Below are 18,427 nucleotides of genomic sequence, written 5' to 3'. Positions count from 1 at the left end.
TAAATCCACTTCTAAGTGCGGAGCGGGCAGAAGAAACCTGCTCTCCAGTTTACAGGCTGCTTCTGACTTTATCCTCTAAAATACAGATGACTGGACGCTGACTCTTTGTTAATTATTAATTCTCCCATCACAAGGTGCTCTCCTGTTATTTTGATACTGTACATTTTGACTTTTGACAGTTTTTTGGCATCAAAACACGCAACTAAAGAAGCAGCTACTTTTGAATTTATGTGTTGTTGCTGTGGCACGAAATCCTTTCCATCCGTCGCTCGCAAAAAACCTTTTTAGTTTTGGTGATTCTCTAAATGTAAAGTGATGGAGAAAGATTTTACACCACCAATCTGTGCTTATATAACTCTTACATAACTCCTCTGGATAAACACAAATGTACGGTTGTCAAGATAAAAACCAAAGCAGTTTTTCCTCTTGAAACATTTTGGAGATAAAAAAAAGTTCAGTCATTTGATAACAATGCTGCTGACTGGAAATACTGTGTTATAGATGCCAAAAGCAAACATCAAAGAAACATGACTGTGAATCTTTATGTGGCCAGTAAAGCTACGGTCCAATGACCATCATGTTGCTCCCGAAATCTTCACAAACAAAAAGGCGATATCACCGAACAACACACATAAAGACACGTTCTGATGTCTTCATTTGACAACAACGACCGGCATAAACCCCCAACTGCCACTACACATTAAAACCTGCTCATTTACTTCCAAAAGATTATCTCTGGGGGGTTTCTGCCTTTTCTTAGCAGCTGAAAGCACAGACTGAAAATAGAAGAGAAGATGAAGATGACATGGGAATGTCGGACTAAAACGCTGGACATTAACTTTAAAAACCAAATTAAATATAATTCAGATTTGCTGGAAAGCTGATTTTTTTTGATAGTGATCTCTTTGTGCACCAGTACAATGAATCTAACCTATACAACCATCACAGATTATGACGTTTTTAAGACCCAAAACCAGATTTCAAAAACTGTCTCCAGCATGAATAAACCTAAAAACACTGACCACACAAAGATATTCAGTTTACTATCATGTATGACACAGAAAAGCATTAAATCATCACATTGGGAGTTGAAACCAGCAAATGTTTGGCATCGATTGATCAATTATAAAAATAGTTGGTGATTAACTTTCTGTTGATCAGCTAATTGATTGATCTACTAATCGTTGTAGCTTTAGTTGTGATTTTATAGAGGGTTGTGTTGCGGACTACTTCTTGGTGTGGACCAATATCAATATAGTCAATCAAACCATACAGGTGTTTCATTAGCTTGTATTTTTGACAAACTTTTGTGATAATAAAACAGTGATTTGATTAACTCTTCACCTGGTCAACAGGTAGTATTTATGTGCCACAATCACATATTTTATATTGTTATTTTATATGGTTATCTGACAACAGAAACAGAAAATAATGTAAATGAGACAAGCTGATCAAATGTTCACTGTGTGCACAAAGTCATCTGACAACTGACAGGTAGAAGAGAGATTGAGCCATTTTCCTGTTGTTCAGCCAGCTCACAGTAGACCTGCAACGATTAGCTGCCATCTATTAAAATAATCGCCAATTATCTTGATAATCGATTAATTGTTTTGAGTCATTTTTTTAAGAAGTAAAGTTCCAAATTTTCTGATTCCAGCTTCTCAAATGTGAATGTTTTCTGGTTTCTTTAGTCCTCTATGATAATACACTAAATATCTTTGGGTTGTTGACTGTTGCTTGGGACAAAACAGGACGTGAAGATGTCAGCTTGGGTTGTGGGAAACAGTTTGACATTTTTCACCTAAAATTAGGGGTGTGTGATCTAACGATATTAGATTGTGAACGATTAAAATGTCTCTGCAATGTGTCTTTACAGAGAGATAATTAGTATCACGCTACAGTGCACGTTGTATCAGTTTAGCTTCGTGATGGAGTGCAGTCTGCTGGAGAAAATGACCTCATGCGACAAAGATCTCAGGTAAAAATGATCTGCACACTTCACATCAGGAGCCCAAACTGTTTTTTATCAAATGCTACGATTTGATACTTGGTAGCGTGTTTGTGAAATCTACAGCAAGTTTTAATGTTCACCTGCTGCACATCATGTTAAACTGACAGCTGGGTTACAGGTAAACACCGCCGTTTAGCGGTTAGCTTGTCTGCTAACTGGTAGCATTAACTTCTGTCATGCTGCAAGCTAGCATGATGTCAGCTCAGGTGTAATGTGTTGGTTGTTTTTCCAGCTGTGATATTAGTTTGGTTGTACTGTTCCCACTGTGATATCCATTTTAAACAAGGACAAATAAACTGTCACTACTTTTTAATGCAGCTGTGAACACCTGCTCTTATTTATTTATTTGTGTTTTAATGTGATTTTATGAGTCTCACATGGGTGTACGTGTTTGTGATCCTCTAACCTAAGACAAATTTCTATAATTATGTGATAGACAATTAAGTTTTTTGTTCAGCAACTTGCAACAGAGTCTTAAAAACCAACATGAAAAAGAATAGTGATAAGATCATGGGTTGTAATCCTGCCATATCGCCTACCACTAACCTAAATACACCATGAAAAACACAAAGAAAGTCAAGGTTTTCTCTTCTCAGCTGAGGAGATATAAAAGCTCAAACCCCCGGCAGTCTTTGCAGGTCGTGACGTAATTCCTCGACTCCACTGAGCTCAGGTGAAGCTGCAGGAGCAGCTCGTCCGAGGCAGCACAGTCAACTAATGGCTTTCATTAGTGCGGCTCTGGATGCACAGCACTCCTTCCTGGACTCCAACCTCATCACTCTCACAGCTCACGTACAGCTTCACAGCTCTCCTGCTACCAAGTGGAAAACAAGGGGGGAAAAATCATGTGGTGCTTAACTGGGCTTACCACTAAGAAAAAAAAAAAACTACTCACTCACAGAAGAATCACAGTTCATCTCTTCTACAATTCTGAACTGATTCACAAATGCTAAAAATGGACAAAGTGAAAAAGGGCAACAAGCTGGTTCTGCCTGAGCAACTGGTTAAAAGAACAGCTGACTTTATGAACTGGTTGACTCCAGTCACACGAGTTCACAATGTTTGAAGTGATCTTATTCAACTAAGAGCATCTCTTCAAAGACACTACGGCATTCAGTTTCTTAAATAGGCCTGCAAACAAGCTGTTTACATTCACCTTGTAGCAGATGTTACTTTATAACTGTTCTTTATGTGTTTTTCTGTTAATTAAGTCTGCAATTCATTAGCATTTCATTATGCATGTTGTGGGCAATGCCAAGCGTTCCCTCAGACTTTTTTTTTTTTTTACTCAGCAAATTAACAGATTCTTATTCAAAAATCATCAAAACTAAACCGAGATGTTATAATAAAGTAAAAACAAAAATCTGCATTTCTTTATCCCAACACCACACATGGATTTATCTCCCCCCAAAATACTAATTTTAAACGTGTGATTGATAATGATTAATCACAGCCTATTTAGGTGATTAATTTGATTGATATACAGTATAATATATGTATTTATACTTTCAGGTGAAAAATCCTCTGAGACATGATGAGACACTGAAACAGACTTAATGAAATGTTTTTGCTCTTTAAGGAGACCCAACCATCATCATCGTCAACTCTTATTGAACACATGAAGGACTCTGAGATACATTTTACTCTATAAATCAGTTTTATCTGATTATGCATATTGCAGAATAATAAAATGATCAAAAAAACTATACTGTAAAATAAAAAAATCTTCTGTCATGTAGTTGTGTTCAGGGAGTGTTGGTAATAGACGACATTATACGGAATAAAAGACAGATTTTAGCTCAATATATCAGTCATAACCCTAAAATCCATTTCTCATGCTTTTTCAGACTTCTGAGCTTCGTGTTGGAGCTGCGTCCTTCACCTGGGGGAGTCGGCTGACTGTGGCGGCGCAGAGGAGGATGTGAAAACCGTCCTTTCATGCTGTCGGAGCAGAAACGCCTGCGTGAATATTTCAGTCTCTGTGAGATTACTGGCAAAGCGCTCTGGTTCTCTGTGGGCAGTGTCTGAAATTAACTTTTTGACTCACCAGCCAAGGTGGCTGCTGGATGAGAAAATCCACCAGCCAAGCATATTTTTTTACCGGACGAAATAATAAATTGCCTTTTTGTGTCATATATGTATTTGTTTCAGTACATTTCATTGGGATAATGAGGTATTACGCTGGATATAAACTTTAAGAAGAGGCCAGTGCAAAATTTAAAGCAAAATTATTTTAATATGTTGATCAACGGTTAATCAATTCAAGCCTGAATACAACTCAAGAAGTCAATTCTACTAAGGAATTTGCTTTTAAATGTAGTTAAGGATCAAACATAAAAGTAAATTTGAAAACCTATCGGATGCTTAATCCATTTAATCAACATAAACCTCCTCATCAGACTCCTCACTCTCGCCATCTTTACACGGTCCATGAAGTTCTGGCCTCCTGATCCTCCAGGGTCATAATCCCTGCTCTCTGGAGAGGACAGCTGGACCATAAGGAGACCTGACAGTGTGTCAGGACCTTAGGTTGGACCACCAATCGGTTTTCACCTGTTTCATGGTATTAAAACCTCTTTCACACTCAGCTCTGGAGGCAGAAGGACAGGACCAGGTCAACCAGTGCCAGCTAATCAGGGCAGGAATGCTGATGGGTCCTGTTGACACTGAACCAGAACATCCTCTGCAGGGACTGGGGCTCCTGGTACATCAGCGCCTTCAGGACAGTCCACTGGTCAGGGATCCTTCCAACATGGATGCCAGAGATCTCCAGGACAGGCTTGAAGTGGTTCAGTGTCACCAAAATCTAAAATAATTGCATTAATACATTACAACAAGCAGTTTTAATCCTCAAACTATAAAAATATGATCATTAATCTGAACCTAAGCTGACTGTCCTGTAATACAAAACATACAGAAACAACCTGCTGCTGCGTCTCCTGACTCTGGTCAGTTGGTGAAGCTGACCAGCGTGGTGACACACAGGACCCCTACGCTGGCGTCCTGGAACCTGTCAGTCATACTCTCGTCTAGCCTGTCAATCATCCTGTGAGGTGACAAGGGTCCTGCTGTCACCTCTGGTCAGTGAAATTCCCTCATAGCTTCATCATGGGCCCTTCTCTGATGATAAAAGGCTCATTTTTACCATCCTTTCAGAATTTACCTTTACAACACACTCTCTCTCTTCTTCTCTTGTTGACATAATCCTTTCTTTAATTCTCTTAAGGTAATTATTTCTTATTGCAGCTTAAACATACCTGGTTTTGTACTTCTTAAGGCCTCTGCTGTGGTGATGGTGGGGTCTCTGCAGACAGACTGTTCAGACGTGTGAGTGTGTCATGCAGGAAACCACAGAGACGGACAACATCCTCCCTGACAGTACAGTAGCATTTCCTGGCCTTGGCCTGCTGGACACTTCCGACACTTTGGGTATCAGGAGATTGAATCTGAAACACATAAAAGAACAAAGACACACAAATAAACAATTAATTGCTGTCCAAAAAAACTATATTAGTGCATAAAACACTGACACATGATGTTACTTATTGTAACCGTGTTATTTACTGGACATTACATATTGATGATGACTTTTGGAGTACTTTGCATAGCATTCTAGAGCCACTACCTGTTCCAGGTGCTGGACAATCCACTGGTAACCTCACAGGAAGTGGTCCAAGGCATGCAACAGGATTCAGGTGGGCATCAGTGGTGGGTGCTCAAGAGCCTGGAGGCTGTTTACCAGGTTTGCCTTGTTCTGTGGACTGATGTGGTAGAAGGTGTAAAGCCCACTGAGGAGGTCTTCTACTTTCTGGAACATCACGCTGGACCGGATGGCACCAGTTCAAGGCGGTGTGTCATACAGGAGATACCAACAATGTAAGCCTTGTCCCTCTTCGGCCAGCTGACCATCCATCTGTTCCCAGAGCGACAGACTTGCTCCTTCACTCATCACACATTCTCTCCATGACGACACTGATGGCGTTTCTCACGCGCGCCGCGTCCGCCTTCTCCACCGACTTGATGCCAACAAACTTAAGACCGGATCTCGCCCTTTGTGACAGCATCAGACATAAACTTCCTCTTTCACAGAACTGTCTGTGCAGCCGTGTGACAAGATGGAGACACATTTGGTGTTTTTCAGATTCTCTCTGATGTTGTTTCTCTCCACCTCTGAAATACAGTGCATGAACGCTTTGGCCTGCTTCTCATCTCTATATGTTGAGCCCACAGCGATTCCCTTTTTTCATCCAAACTGCAAAAATGAAACATCAAATTAATTCAATATATGTTCATGTTATCCAATACATACCATTACTGTATGATGTATTGTATATACACATCACTAACTGTTAAAGGTGGTCACTGATTATTGAATTTTAATTTCCATTGTGGGATTGCATTTTCATTTGAATTAAGTTAAACATATGCTTTCTAACAGGTTACATAAGGTGACTAATTTCAAAGGAGCAAAATTTTCACTTACTCACACATCCACTTGAGGTCAGAAAGTCTCGCCTTCTTGCCAACAGTATGTACAGTCTTAAACAGTATCTTCACCTTCGTGTTGGTCCGCTCCGACGTTGCCATGAGCGCCGTTAACAGACGGTGTCGAGAGGAGAGGCTCCGACGAGACGCTTGCTGTGTTCACGGTCACGAATGTTCTCAAGCTTCATCGTTTTATTTCAGATGATAAATGAGTTGTATGTGTTTTTGTCTTTAGCACGGTGGCGACACACAGAATTCATCAGCATTGTAGCCAGACTCTTGAAACTCTCCAAACCGCCATTTCTCACAAAACTTTCTTTTTGTATGTGCTTCCGCTGCTTCGTCCTCCTTTTCATCGGTGGGTTTACGCTTTGAAAGGTTGGCTTATTCCTTGTAAATATCCCCACTTAATAACCATTTAATTACCCTAATGGTAGCTAGCAGCAGACTGGCAGGAAGTGACATTGTGTGTCTGTGTCGATGTGTGTGTGCAGGAGCTCAGCCACATCAGCCGTGAAACTCCGACACAGACACAGGACATAAGCTCCAGCAGGCAGAGACTCTCCGCATAGTTTTTTATTACATACGTTATGATAGATATATGAGGGAGATGTAGTGAAACGGTTAGTGGATTCAAATTTTACCAGCCACTGATTGTGTTTTTGGAAGGTGAGTGAAGCAAATCTATCAGCCGCTTGTATATTCTACCAGCATGTGGCTGGTGTTAATTCTGGGTGGGTGCCGGGGCTTCGTTTGTGGACTGACAACCATCATCCCTACTGGCCTGAAGGAAAAACAACCTGCAGGAGAAACACACACTGACCTGAGATGTACCGACCCACAGCGAGACTGAAACCGTTAACCCAAAACCACAATAAGGTTAACTAAATTAAATATTGCTCTATTTATATCACAATCCAGTATATTTAAAATGACAGTGTGTGTTGTCGTCCTGCCTGCAGATACTCAGCAGGTGTTTAGTTGCAACTTTCTGAGTCTCAGTTGAGACGTAAAAGCAGCACAGCTGAAAAAACACCAGGAAATAAATTCTGTTTTATGTGCTTATAATTGCTATTTCTTCTGAAAATTTTATTTTGCTTGAATGTTTCATTTGACTGAAAAGACTTTCTTTTTCCACCAGCCAGCTGCACAGAACAGTAAACACATCACAACTGGACGGATGATCTTACTGAACCCATCTGACAGTAAGACAGTAAACTTTATGCTGATATCTTAATGCAGATGCAAGGTCAGCACAAACTGATTTAAAACAGTGACCGGACCTGAATGTACAGACTAAAACATCTTCATTCATTATTAAAAACGGAGCATTAGGAGTGGAGAAACTCTGCGGTTGCTACTGCTGCATTGTAAGAATGAATAAGGACACATTAGTCAGTGGAGTCAAATGGAGTTCAGACTGACATCAGTAGCTTCCTCATTGTCTTCAATGAGAACACTGCAGAGACAGAACACGGCTGCTAACGAAGAAAAACACACTATCATCCAGAAATGAAGTCAACTTTTCCCAGAATGCAAAGTCTCAAACTTTTCTGTTTATTATTGAAATGTCTCGACTAGTAAGTTGGATGGATTGCTGTGAAATTTTGTTCACATGTTCCCCAGTGGAACAACTGTAATAAAGTTTATCTTCTGACTTTTCATCTAGCGCCATCAATACCTGATAAGCTAATGCAGTTCCCTCCAGCCTCAGCTGTACTTTGTGTTTAGTGCTAATCAGCATGTTAGCATGCTAACACACTAAACCAACACAGTGAACATGGTTATAGCTGCTAAACATCAACATGCTAACATTATCATTGTGAGGGAAGGACATGCAACAAAAGGTCTGCTGCGGTTATGTTGCATGCATATTAACCAGTAGGCTGCTGCCTCATTTTTAAAAGAAGAAAATGTCCAAATTCTCTGGTTTCACCTTATTAAACGTGAAGATTTTCTGTTTTTTTAAGTTCTCTATGGCAGCAAACTGAATATCTTTGAGTTGTGGACTGTTGCTCTTGAAAAAACAAGAGATTTTAAGTTGCATCTTGGGCTTTAGGAGACAGTGATCTGACATTTTATAAACCAAACTACTAACAGATTAATCAATAATGAAAATAACTGTTGTAGTTGCAGCCCTAGTTAGCAAGTATAGCCTCTCAGAGCTGCTAGCATGGCTGTAAACTCTTAGTCTCGTTAGTAAATGACAACTGCAGTAACTTAACAGTTAACAGAAAGCTCATATAGGAATTTAATTGTGTTCTGTGGTATGAGAGTCCCCTACACATGTCTAAAACAGTAAATATAATGTAAGCTGATGGCCCTGTGATGGAGGTCCATGTGGGGTTTGGTAAACGAGTCCCGTTGCTGGCAGAAGCAGCCGACTGGCAGCAACCACAATTCACACATCCAGAGTGCTGCAGGCTTTCTGTTTTCAGAGCACATCAAACGGCTCAGGAGAAGAGACGTCCTCGGGGACTCTCATAAAAAAAAAAAAAAAAAAAAAAAAATTTAAAAACCCGCTGTGTCCCGGATGATGAGGTATTTATTTCAGTCTGGTTCAGATCTTTCTCTTGTTTCATCAGCAGGGCCTCTCAAATGAAGCTTTTTCTGGAGGTTTATAGCGCAGGGTTAGCTGAGCTCTCCAGGCTCTTTGGGTTGGTGAAATAAGGATGAAGGATGAGCTGAAATGAGAGAGGAGGGAGCTGATGGCAGCAGAAGACTCACTGCTCAGATTTCACTGTTTTACCTCAACAGACTTGTTCAGAGATGCAGCTACTGCAGCCGAGCCAGAGTTTGATGTTCAGTCTTGGCAATGGGATGAGAAAACAATATGCTGATGTAGTCTTCACTAAATATTAATATCAAGTCATTATTAATGTGGTTACGATGTCCTACGGGGTCGATGTTGTGCAGTTATGTGGTCAAACGCTGATGGTGGAACTTCTTTGATAACTACAGGCTACACAAAAACTGTTTGTACACATGAAACTATGTCGGTTTTATTGTCTTTGTACGTTTTATTCGTTAATTCAACTATATGTCTTTACATAAAGCAAGCTTTCATTTAAAGGTGTGGTGGGTGCAGTGTTGAAATGTAGCACTGAGTATAAAAAAACGTGAAATATCTAAAGCTGGCATCGAATGCACAGCAGGACTTGAAGGCTTTTTTAAGTTTTTCTTTGATCAGATAGTCATTGATTTAAATCAGTAAACTTAAAGTCATTGGAAAAGTTTTATATTTAACACTGATGCTTTGAGAATGTATTTTATTATGTGAAATAAAAGGGATGAAATTTGTTTATATTCCCCAGGATAAAGTATTGCTTTGGATTGAAACTCATATTGCTTTGGCACCAATACTGAAGATTTTCAAACACAGATTCATACATGAGTCACTCTTAAACTTGCAACACCAATGATTTTTGGACTCTTGTTTCCACATCCAGCAGTTACGGAGCAACATTATCATTCATTTGGAGTCGTGTTTCTGTCCACCTGGTGAATATAAGTCCAATATTCACTGTCTTTTAGCTGTTTCTACTCTCTACCAACTCCTGAGGGAAATATCTGGCTCTTTAGCTGCTAAATGCTCCACTATGTTCACCAGCTAGTCTACAGCTAACTGTGTCTGTTTGCTGTTGAGCAGGTAGTGTACAGTGGCTTTTTCTCTGAAAACAGCTGCCTGCTTTGGCCAAAAACGACACAATGAGAGCGCTGAGAGTTAACCAAAATAGTAAAGCAGCAAAACAATGAGCTGAAAGAAGCTAAAACGTAACCATAGAGCTGAAGGGAACGGCAGAGTCAGGTGATAATTCTCTGTGGGTTTGTTATTACAAGAAACAACTTTTAGGCCTATATCCTCACGTAGTCATTTGATTTGTTGTTGATAAAAAAATATTAATTTGTGCAACTTTAACATTTATTATACAGTCATAAATGGAAGAGTTACCATCTGTGAGCTTATGTACCTACTGACAAACATCACATTAAAATCTTGTGCATTTTCAGTCTCCTAACATCAATACATTTGTAGACATTTTATTAAATTACTTTTAAGAAGTATCTCCCTGAACACAGCTGCACATGTAAGACTGTAATCTGCAATTAAGTTTGGTTGTCTTCTGTTATATTTTTCTGTTATATTTTTTGGCAAATGAATTCTTCATTTAAAATATATATTTCTGTCTTTGAATGGGTGCAGTGGGTCACTCTGCATCAAAGAGCCTCTAACATGTGGTTACCATGGAGAGCTTTTGTTTCCCATGATCCTTGAAATATGTTTTCACAGACTCTCTGTGCTGAAAAGAAAAAAAAATTTATACTGTATGGAGAAATTCAAAATATGTTTTTCATCATGAAATCTACAGGGAATATAAGAACACCCTGAGACAGAGATAGCTCTGCCATGAATACGCTGTGTGATACTGCTGAGAGGGCGAATCAAAGGACAGTGCAACAGTCTTCGTTGCACGGACTGCAGAGCCAGAAGTAATCCTCAGCGGCCGGGGGGTTCATTTAAAAAACTATGTGATGGTGCTCCAGAACAGCCTGTCACAGCAGATATGTTGGGGAAAACGATACAGCTTCACCAACAACACGGGAAGCAGAGCCACAAAAACAGAGATTTTCATTGTTTTGACTCCTGATTGGATGAGCACTAGTGATATATCACAGACAGGATAAAAGTGTCTGTACATTCAGGCTGCAATTAACAATTATTTTCATTATGGTTTAATCGTTTAGTCTGTAAAACACCAAAAAAAACAATGAAAAGTCACAATAGTGATTTCCTACGGCCCAACGTGATGCCTTCAAATGTCTTGTTTTGTCTGACCAAGAGTCCAAAACCCTAAAAAGATCAATTTACTATTATGTAAAATACAAATTCTCACATCTGAAAACCTGGAGCCTTCAAGCATTTGGTATTTTTGCTTAAACAATAAAAAAAACAGAAACGATTAACTGATTATCAGAATTCATTTTCTCTTTTGTCTTCTATGATAGTAAACTGAATATCTTTGGTTTGTTGACTGTATAAAACAAAACATTTTAGGATCAAACAGCGATCAACATTTTTCACTATTTTCTGTAATTTTTATAGACCAAAGGGTTAATCGATTAATCAAGAAAATAATTAATCGACAATGAATATAATCGCTAGTTGCAGCCCTAGTAAAATGTTGATTCTGTATACAAATATTTTGTTTTGGTATTAAAGGCTGCAACATATATCATAGATTTTATACTGTAATATTTTCATTATAAACTTAGCAACCCAATTTAATTAAATAACATCTATCAAAAAGTGTCAAAAATAATGACACAAACATTCATTACAAGCAAGATCTGAAATTAACACCCGCCAAGCGCCAGACGCTGGTTGACTTTTTGGCGAGTAAACCTTAGAAGGAGGTTAAATGTTTGTACCAAAATAGTGACGTGTTGCAGCCACAGACTCAGACTGACGCTGGGCTGCAGTAGAACTTTATTTACGCACTTTAAAACCACAGAAGCTGTATATGTTATTTATAGTCTGCCAGTATATTTCCTTTGCTGCTAAAAATCCACTAGCTTTGTGTGAACTACTGCAACATAAGACAGCAACAACAACAGAGGAACTTCTTCTTCTTCTTCTGCTACTGCTAATTCTGCTTCAAAACTCTCACATTATTCAAAGGCAGAACCGGGTGACAGAAGCCTCCGACACATCAACAAACATTAATACTGCATAAAGAACGCTGGATCCTGGAAAACATGTTGGATCAGGAATATAAACATTACCCGCCCAGAAATGAATTTCAAATTAACACCTTAAGTGAATGAAATTGAATTATACTCCAAAATAAATTGTGGGGTCCCTGATAACCAAAACAAACAAGTTAACAGAAGGAAATACCCAAAATAATAAACATAAACAACCTTGTAAATATCAATTGACCTCTCACACATGTAACTAAATATCTGGCATGATGACTCACAGGAAATTACTCATGTTTGTCCCAACACAGCGTAGACACGTACACCTTAGTGTTTACGCGCGTCAACAACCCGCAGGATTCTGATGTGAAGTACTTGATTAATTTTACTTTGAGCATGATTACACTCCTGGACACTAATTACAAGTTACCTCGGTCCACACTAATGCCATTAAATTTGGGTTGAGAAAAAGTCCAGAAATCTTTATTCGTTATTGTATATTATTTATTTATTTGTCTGTTTTGATTGATAAACTATGGGGTTGGCTAACAACAGTCTGCTCTTATCAATGAAGCTGATGTAACTCCACTTTGACCTAACAGCCTAATCAATACTGGAGAGAAGAACGCCGTTGTGTAACATTCACTACACACATATATATCATATTATGGTGATTAAGTTTTCATTGTCCACCTGTCGTTCACAGCTGGTTAACATCTGTCAGCTGGTTAACATGATTTACTGATTATAGCTTAACATGTAGATTTATCAACTTCTGAATTTTACATGGATACCACATGTGTGGATGCTACTGTAAAATATTACATTTTATAGGGCTAACCGTTATTTTCATGATTGATTAATTTGCTGATTATTTTTTCAATTAATCAGTTAGTTGTTTAGTCTACAAAATGTCAGAAAGTAGTGAAAAAAATGAAAAATATATTCAGTTTACTGTCATATATGACAAAGAAAAACATTTACTCATCACATTTCAGAAGTGTACAACAGCAGTTTCAGCATTTTAGCGTAAAAAAATCACAATTAATCAATTAGCAAAATAGCTGACGATTAATTTTCCGTTGATTGACTAATTGATTAATCAATTAATCGTTGCTGCTATGTTAGTCTCTACATTGGAAGCTACTTCAGCAGAGACAGAAGGGAAATACTGGAGTTGAATTTATACATAACAAGAAAAATTGATTGATTGACTTGTCATCCACTGAGATTTTATTTACATGACTGTGTTGTTTTTCTACTGATTCTACTGATTATCAAAGCATCAAAAGTTCAGATTTTGGGAGTTTTTCTTGGCTGAGGTGCTACTGGGACATCTGGGCTGAGTTGCTGCTTCAGCTGCCGTTAGCCTGAACACATTTGGGCAGTGAATTTACTGTTAAGAAAACATTTGTGTATTCCTTACACACAGGACAACTCTAATTGAAAACCAAATGTCACGCACACACTTGATCCTCATTTACAAGAGCAGCGCTGAGTCCTCGTCAACACTTTTAGCTGCAGTCGGTCTCAGAGGAGCCGCAGTCGAACATAAAGCTCGAGTTACCGTTTCTATTTACATTCCTCGGGCTCTGAGGAGCCACCTGCTCCGGCCGGTGTTCTCTCTGCTTAGCGAGCACAAACACACACACACACACCGGGGCTTGACTGAAACCTGAACCGCTGACGTACAACGACGTGTTTATCAGGTTCAGGCAAATGTGGGAAATGCAAATGCAGAAGCAGCTTTAACGGACAGCCGGCACTGAGCTGTCTTTTGTTCCCACAGAGAATACTTTCAGTCTTTTAGCTCATGAGCTCAAACACAGAGACGTTACAGAAGCAGGTTGTGGTGGGAGGGTCAGTGTGTTGCTCAAGAACACTTCAGCAGGGCACATGAACCACCAACCACCGCTGTCAACCTGTGTCACCTGCATATAGGGCTGCAAATAACAATTATTTTCACTATCGATTATATGTTGATTACATTTCTTGATTAATCTATTAGTTGTTTGGTCTATAAAATGTCAGACAATGGCGAAAACATGTCGATCACTGTTTCCAAAAGCCCAAGATGACGTCTTCAAATGTCTTGTTTTGTCCACAATCCAAAGATATTCAGTTTATTGTCATAGACAACTAAAGAAAGCAGAAAATATTCATATTTAAGAAGCTGGACTTAGAGAATTTTGGCTCAAAACAATGAATCAATTACCAAAATAGTTTTGACTTAACATTCTTTTGATCAACTAATTAATTAATTGACTAATTGTTGTGTGTCTACTTCATGTCTGACAGCGTAGCCATGTTGGGAAAGGACCTCGTCACAACCAGTATAAACAGAAGAAATGATTACAGAAACCAGTAACTCTTTCAAGCAGAGCTGCAGCTAACGATTACTGTCGTTATCGATTCATTTGTCTATTATTTTTCTCGGTTCATGGATTTCCCAAAGATCAAAGTAATGACCTCAAATGTCTCGATCAACAGTCCACAACCCAGAGATATTACGTTTACTGCCATACAAGACTAAAGAAAGCAGAAAATATTGACATTTAAGAAGTCAGAACCAGAGAATTTGGGCTTTTTTTTTTTCTTTAAAAATGACTCAAAACAGTCGCCAATTAATTTTGTGTCAATCAACTAATCAACTAACTAGCCAATGTACATATATACATGCAAATTTTGTTTGAGGCAGACTTGAAAAATGTAAACCTACACTTGAATAAATCTGAAACTATCCTTTACAGACAGTTCAGTGACAGAAATTTGATCTCATCTTGTAACTGATGTTATCATTACAATCTATAATGTTATTCTCTCACATATTTCTGGTGTGTAAATGTGTCCTGGATGTCTGAAAACACCAATAACCATCCTTAAACTAATCAGTGTGTATCAATTTTGTCCAAAAAAATATGATTTTTAACCCTCATTGGCTTTATAAAGCAAACTGCTCCATATTTACAGTAGTAAACGCAACCAAGCTAAAACTTGAAGCAAGCCTAGACAGGTTAAGGCTGTTAAGTATTGATTATGTTAGGTGGAAAGGCAATATGTGATAAAATATTCAGTGTACATGTGCACCAGCACTGCGTGTGATCACCTGTGCTTCTCCTACAAACAAACAGGTGCTGTTTTAATTGGTCACACCTTAAAATCAACACAAAAACAACTTAACAGTTAGTAACAGGTAGATACTCGGGTTACCTGTAACTGCAGCTTTTACCTCTAGAAAAATGATATGTTGTCTTTTAGCGGGAAAAACGATTAAAAAAAAAAAGTATTTCCCTTTAAATGTTCATTAAACCACGTTTAGGACGGGCAGGGAGCTCCACGCGGTGCGGACGGTTAACGGGCGGCAGGAGGAAAACTTGCCCTTATTCTGGTCATCTCGTTAACAAACGGACAAACAGTTAATTCATACATTTAACAACAGAGACACAGTCCTGAAGCTGAGCTGAAGGCAGGCTGAAGTTAGCCGAGCCGAGCCGGGACAGCAGCACGGCAGCAGCGGCCGCCCGTCCATCCCTCTCTCTTCCTCCGCACCGAAAACTGTCACAAAAAGCGGACACTTACCTTCACCGACTGTCCGCTCACCACCGGCAGGAGGACGGGGAGAAGGAGAGGAGAAAGCTCGGCGGTGTCCGAAGCCTCCCGAAAACACTTTGTCGCTTTTTATTTATTTTTTTTTGTTTCCGTGAAAAAAATTAAGTCCCGTTCTGGTGTCAGTTTGTATCCGGACAGCAGGTCACAACGTGGAGTGGAAGCTGGCGGCGACGGAAGCGGCAACAACAACACGGCGGCGGCAGCAGCAGCAGCAGCAGCAACGGTCTCCGGCCAGCCTGCTGTCAGCGCCGAGCGCGGGGGGAGCGGAGGTTGCGTCCGCGCATGCGCATAACGACTGCTACTGCGAAACAAAGATCGTCTAATGACAAGATGTCTCGCTCCTATTTAATGGGAAATATGTGACATTTTTTTTCTGTTCTTCAGCTTTTTGAAGATCCTCTGCAGACATGGTTTAAGACAATTACTCTGATGTTTTTCCACAAAAAAGTTCAGTGACCTAATTCTTAAAATGACATCTACTCCCTCTCCCTCATTAAATGTCCAGAAGCTATGAAAATGTACATAATTTTCAATTTAAAAAGTTTAATTGTTGGACACTTCACTGTAAAGTCCATTCTCAGTGTTTGTGCGCTGGAGGCTTCGAGTATCCACATCACACATGTCTAAGTTGAATGTTAGTCCAGGATCAGCCTCCAAAATAGTTGTGTTTAACTCAGATTTTCAGTGAGCAACTGTCCTCCTTCTGCAGATAAATGTGAAAACAAACTCTGCACATACATCATTCTGCACAAACATCAAACTAGGAACAAGAAGAAAAACCCATTTTTGAGTGGAGGGGGGGGCTTTAAGGCTGATTCTGATGTTTAGTTTTGTTTTCTACATAAACTTGCTTTTCCCATTTTATGTGGTCAGTTACCTGTTCTTTTAATAAAAAAAATTAACCTTTGTTTAGTCAAGTTTATTTATGGAGCACAACAATCTGAGTTTGCCAAAGTGCTGAACAAATTACAAAGAAAGGCACAACAGTAGAGAAATGACATCAGTACGAATTGAAAGTTCATGATAAAATACAAGGTAATATCAAAACATCAGAATCAAAAACAGGTTTTGCTTTGCTCCATTTGCTTTGGTGTTGTGGTGCACAACAGAGCTGTGGAACATCACTGAGGTTAGCAACCCATTTTTCGATGGTTAAAGTCAAGAAAATAAAACATCAGGCACACAAATGAAACAGGATGACAGTATATTTAGATGAGGTGTAGATTTCAACATTAAAGGGCAAGTTCACAATTTTTCAAGTCTGTCTTAAATCAACAGTCAGGAGCCCAAATGAACATTAAAACATGTTTTTCTTGCTGTAATCATTCCTCCTGTCCATACTGAACATTAGGAGATCCCTTCATAATGACCTCCTTCTGTGCAAAAAATGTATTTAAAAGTTTATCCAAAGCTAATATGAAGCTTCAGCATCCAAATGAGTCAAATCAAGTAGATATCTTTCAACGTTACAGTCTTGTCCGAGGAAACACAAAGAGGGAATTTGATGCTAAAAAGACTGTAAAAAGAAAATATAATACATTTGTGGCAAATAGATGTAAAATATATATATTGTTCAGGAACTCCTTGCCAATATATATTCTGACTTTTAATTTACCAAAGATATATTTATAGTAGATAGCTTTAAATGCGATGGCTTGCGATTGTTTATACGATCAATAGAAAAACCCATCATACATCATTGCATCAAACATAATTGACACAAAAAAAAAACAGCCCATCCACAAACCAAAATTAGCATTTAAATCTGCAAACAGTGAAGCACAAATGATTAAGGCTACGACTAACAATTATTTTCATATCTGTTAGTCTGCTGATTATTTTCTCAATTCTAAATGTTACAATGTGTCGTGAAGGGCCATATCATTAAAATATCTTGCTTTGTCAGACTAACAGTGTGAAAACAGAAGATATTCAGTTTATTATCATAAAAGACTCAAAAAAACAGAAATTTGTGCACATTTCAGAAGCAAAAAACTGTGATTTTTTTTGGCATTTTTGCTTGAAAACTTGATTAATTAAATGCTTCAGCTCTACAATTATAGCAATCTACAGTATAAACTGCATATTCTGCTCACTTTTAGTAAACCACACTACACAGACATTAGTGTACTTGTACTCTCCACAAGGTTTTTCTGAACATTACAGCAAAGTACAAAATGAGTACAAATACTTTCCTGATTGCAACCTGCAGACGTGAGTTTCCTGCTGATGAGGCAGTGCAAGGTAAGGTTTCTTTTGGCGGACGTTTTTCTAAAAATAGACCTCTTATGACAAAACTATAACTTTAATGTGTCTATATCAAGAATGCCGGTAAAGCAGTCTCCGAGCTTGGTGATTAATGGATCCACAACCGTTTCTACCGTGTATACAGGCCTTCCCTTTCAGCTGATTGAATCCCTGCAGCTATCTGACAGATATGTATGTTCCATCTGAAGGCTCTAATTTGAAAAGTGCTGTTTCAAAGTGCAGAGCCGGTACACTGAGCTCTTGTGTTTACTTTTAAATCACGGTGAAACCAATACCCAGCTGCTGCAAAATAACCTCACAAACGTCAAACGGCTGTGAGCAAACCAGACTGATTTATTTTCAAGGTTCAGTGTC

General features: G+C 38.8%; 1 protein-coding gene across 2 annotated transcripts in view; it reads right to left on the bottom strand.

Moving 5' to 3' along the window:
- LOC121903507 (spermatid perinuclear RNA-binding protein-like) overlaps positions 1–18,427 on the bottom strand; it is a 216,377-nt gene that overhangs the window by 68,349 nt on the left and 129,601 nt on the right. Inside the window, exon 1 of one of the 2 annotated variants that reach the window (XM_042420614.1) lies at positions 15,776–16,550. The exons of the other annotated variant lie outside the window; for it this stretch is intronic. The gene's annotated coding sequence lies outside the window, so the exon portion shown is untranslated. Of the gene's footprint in view, positions 1–15,775; positions 16,551–18,427 lie in introns of those variants that run through there. 2 annotated transcript variants of the gene reach the window in all.

Source organism: Thunnus maccoyii, chromosome 9, assembly GCF_910596095.1.
Source record: "Thunnus maccoyii chromosome 9, fThuMac1.1, whole genome shotgun sequence".
Taxonomy (NCBI): Eukaryota; Metazoa; Chordata; class Actinopteri; order Scombriformes; family Scombridae; genus Thunnus; species Thunnus maccoyii.
This window is presented reverse-complemented; position numbering and strand designations above follow the sequence as displayed.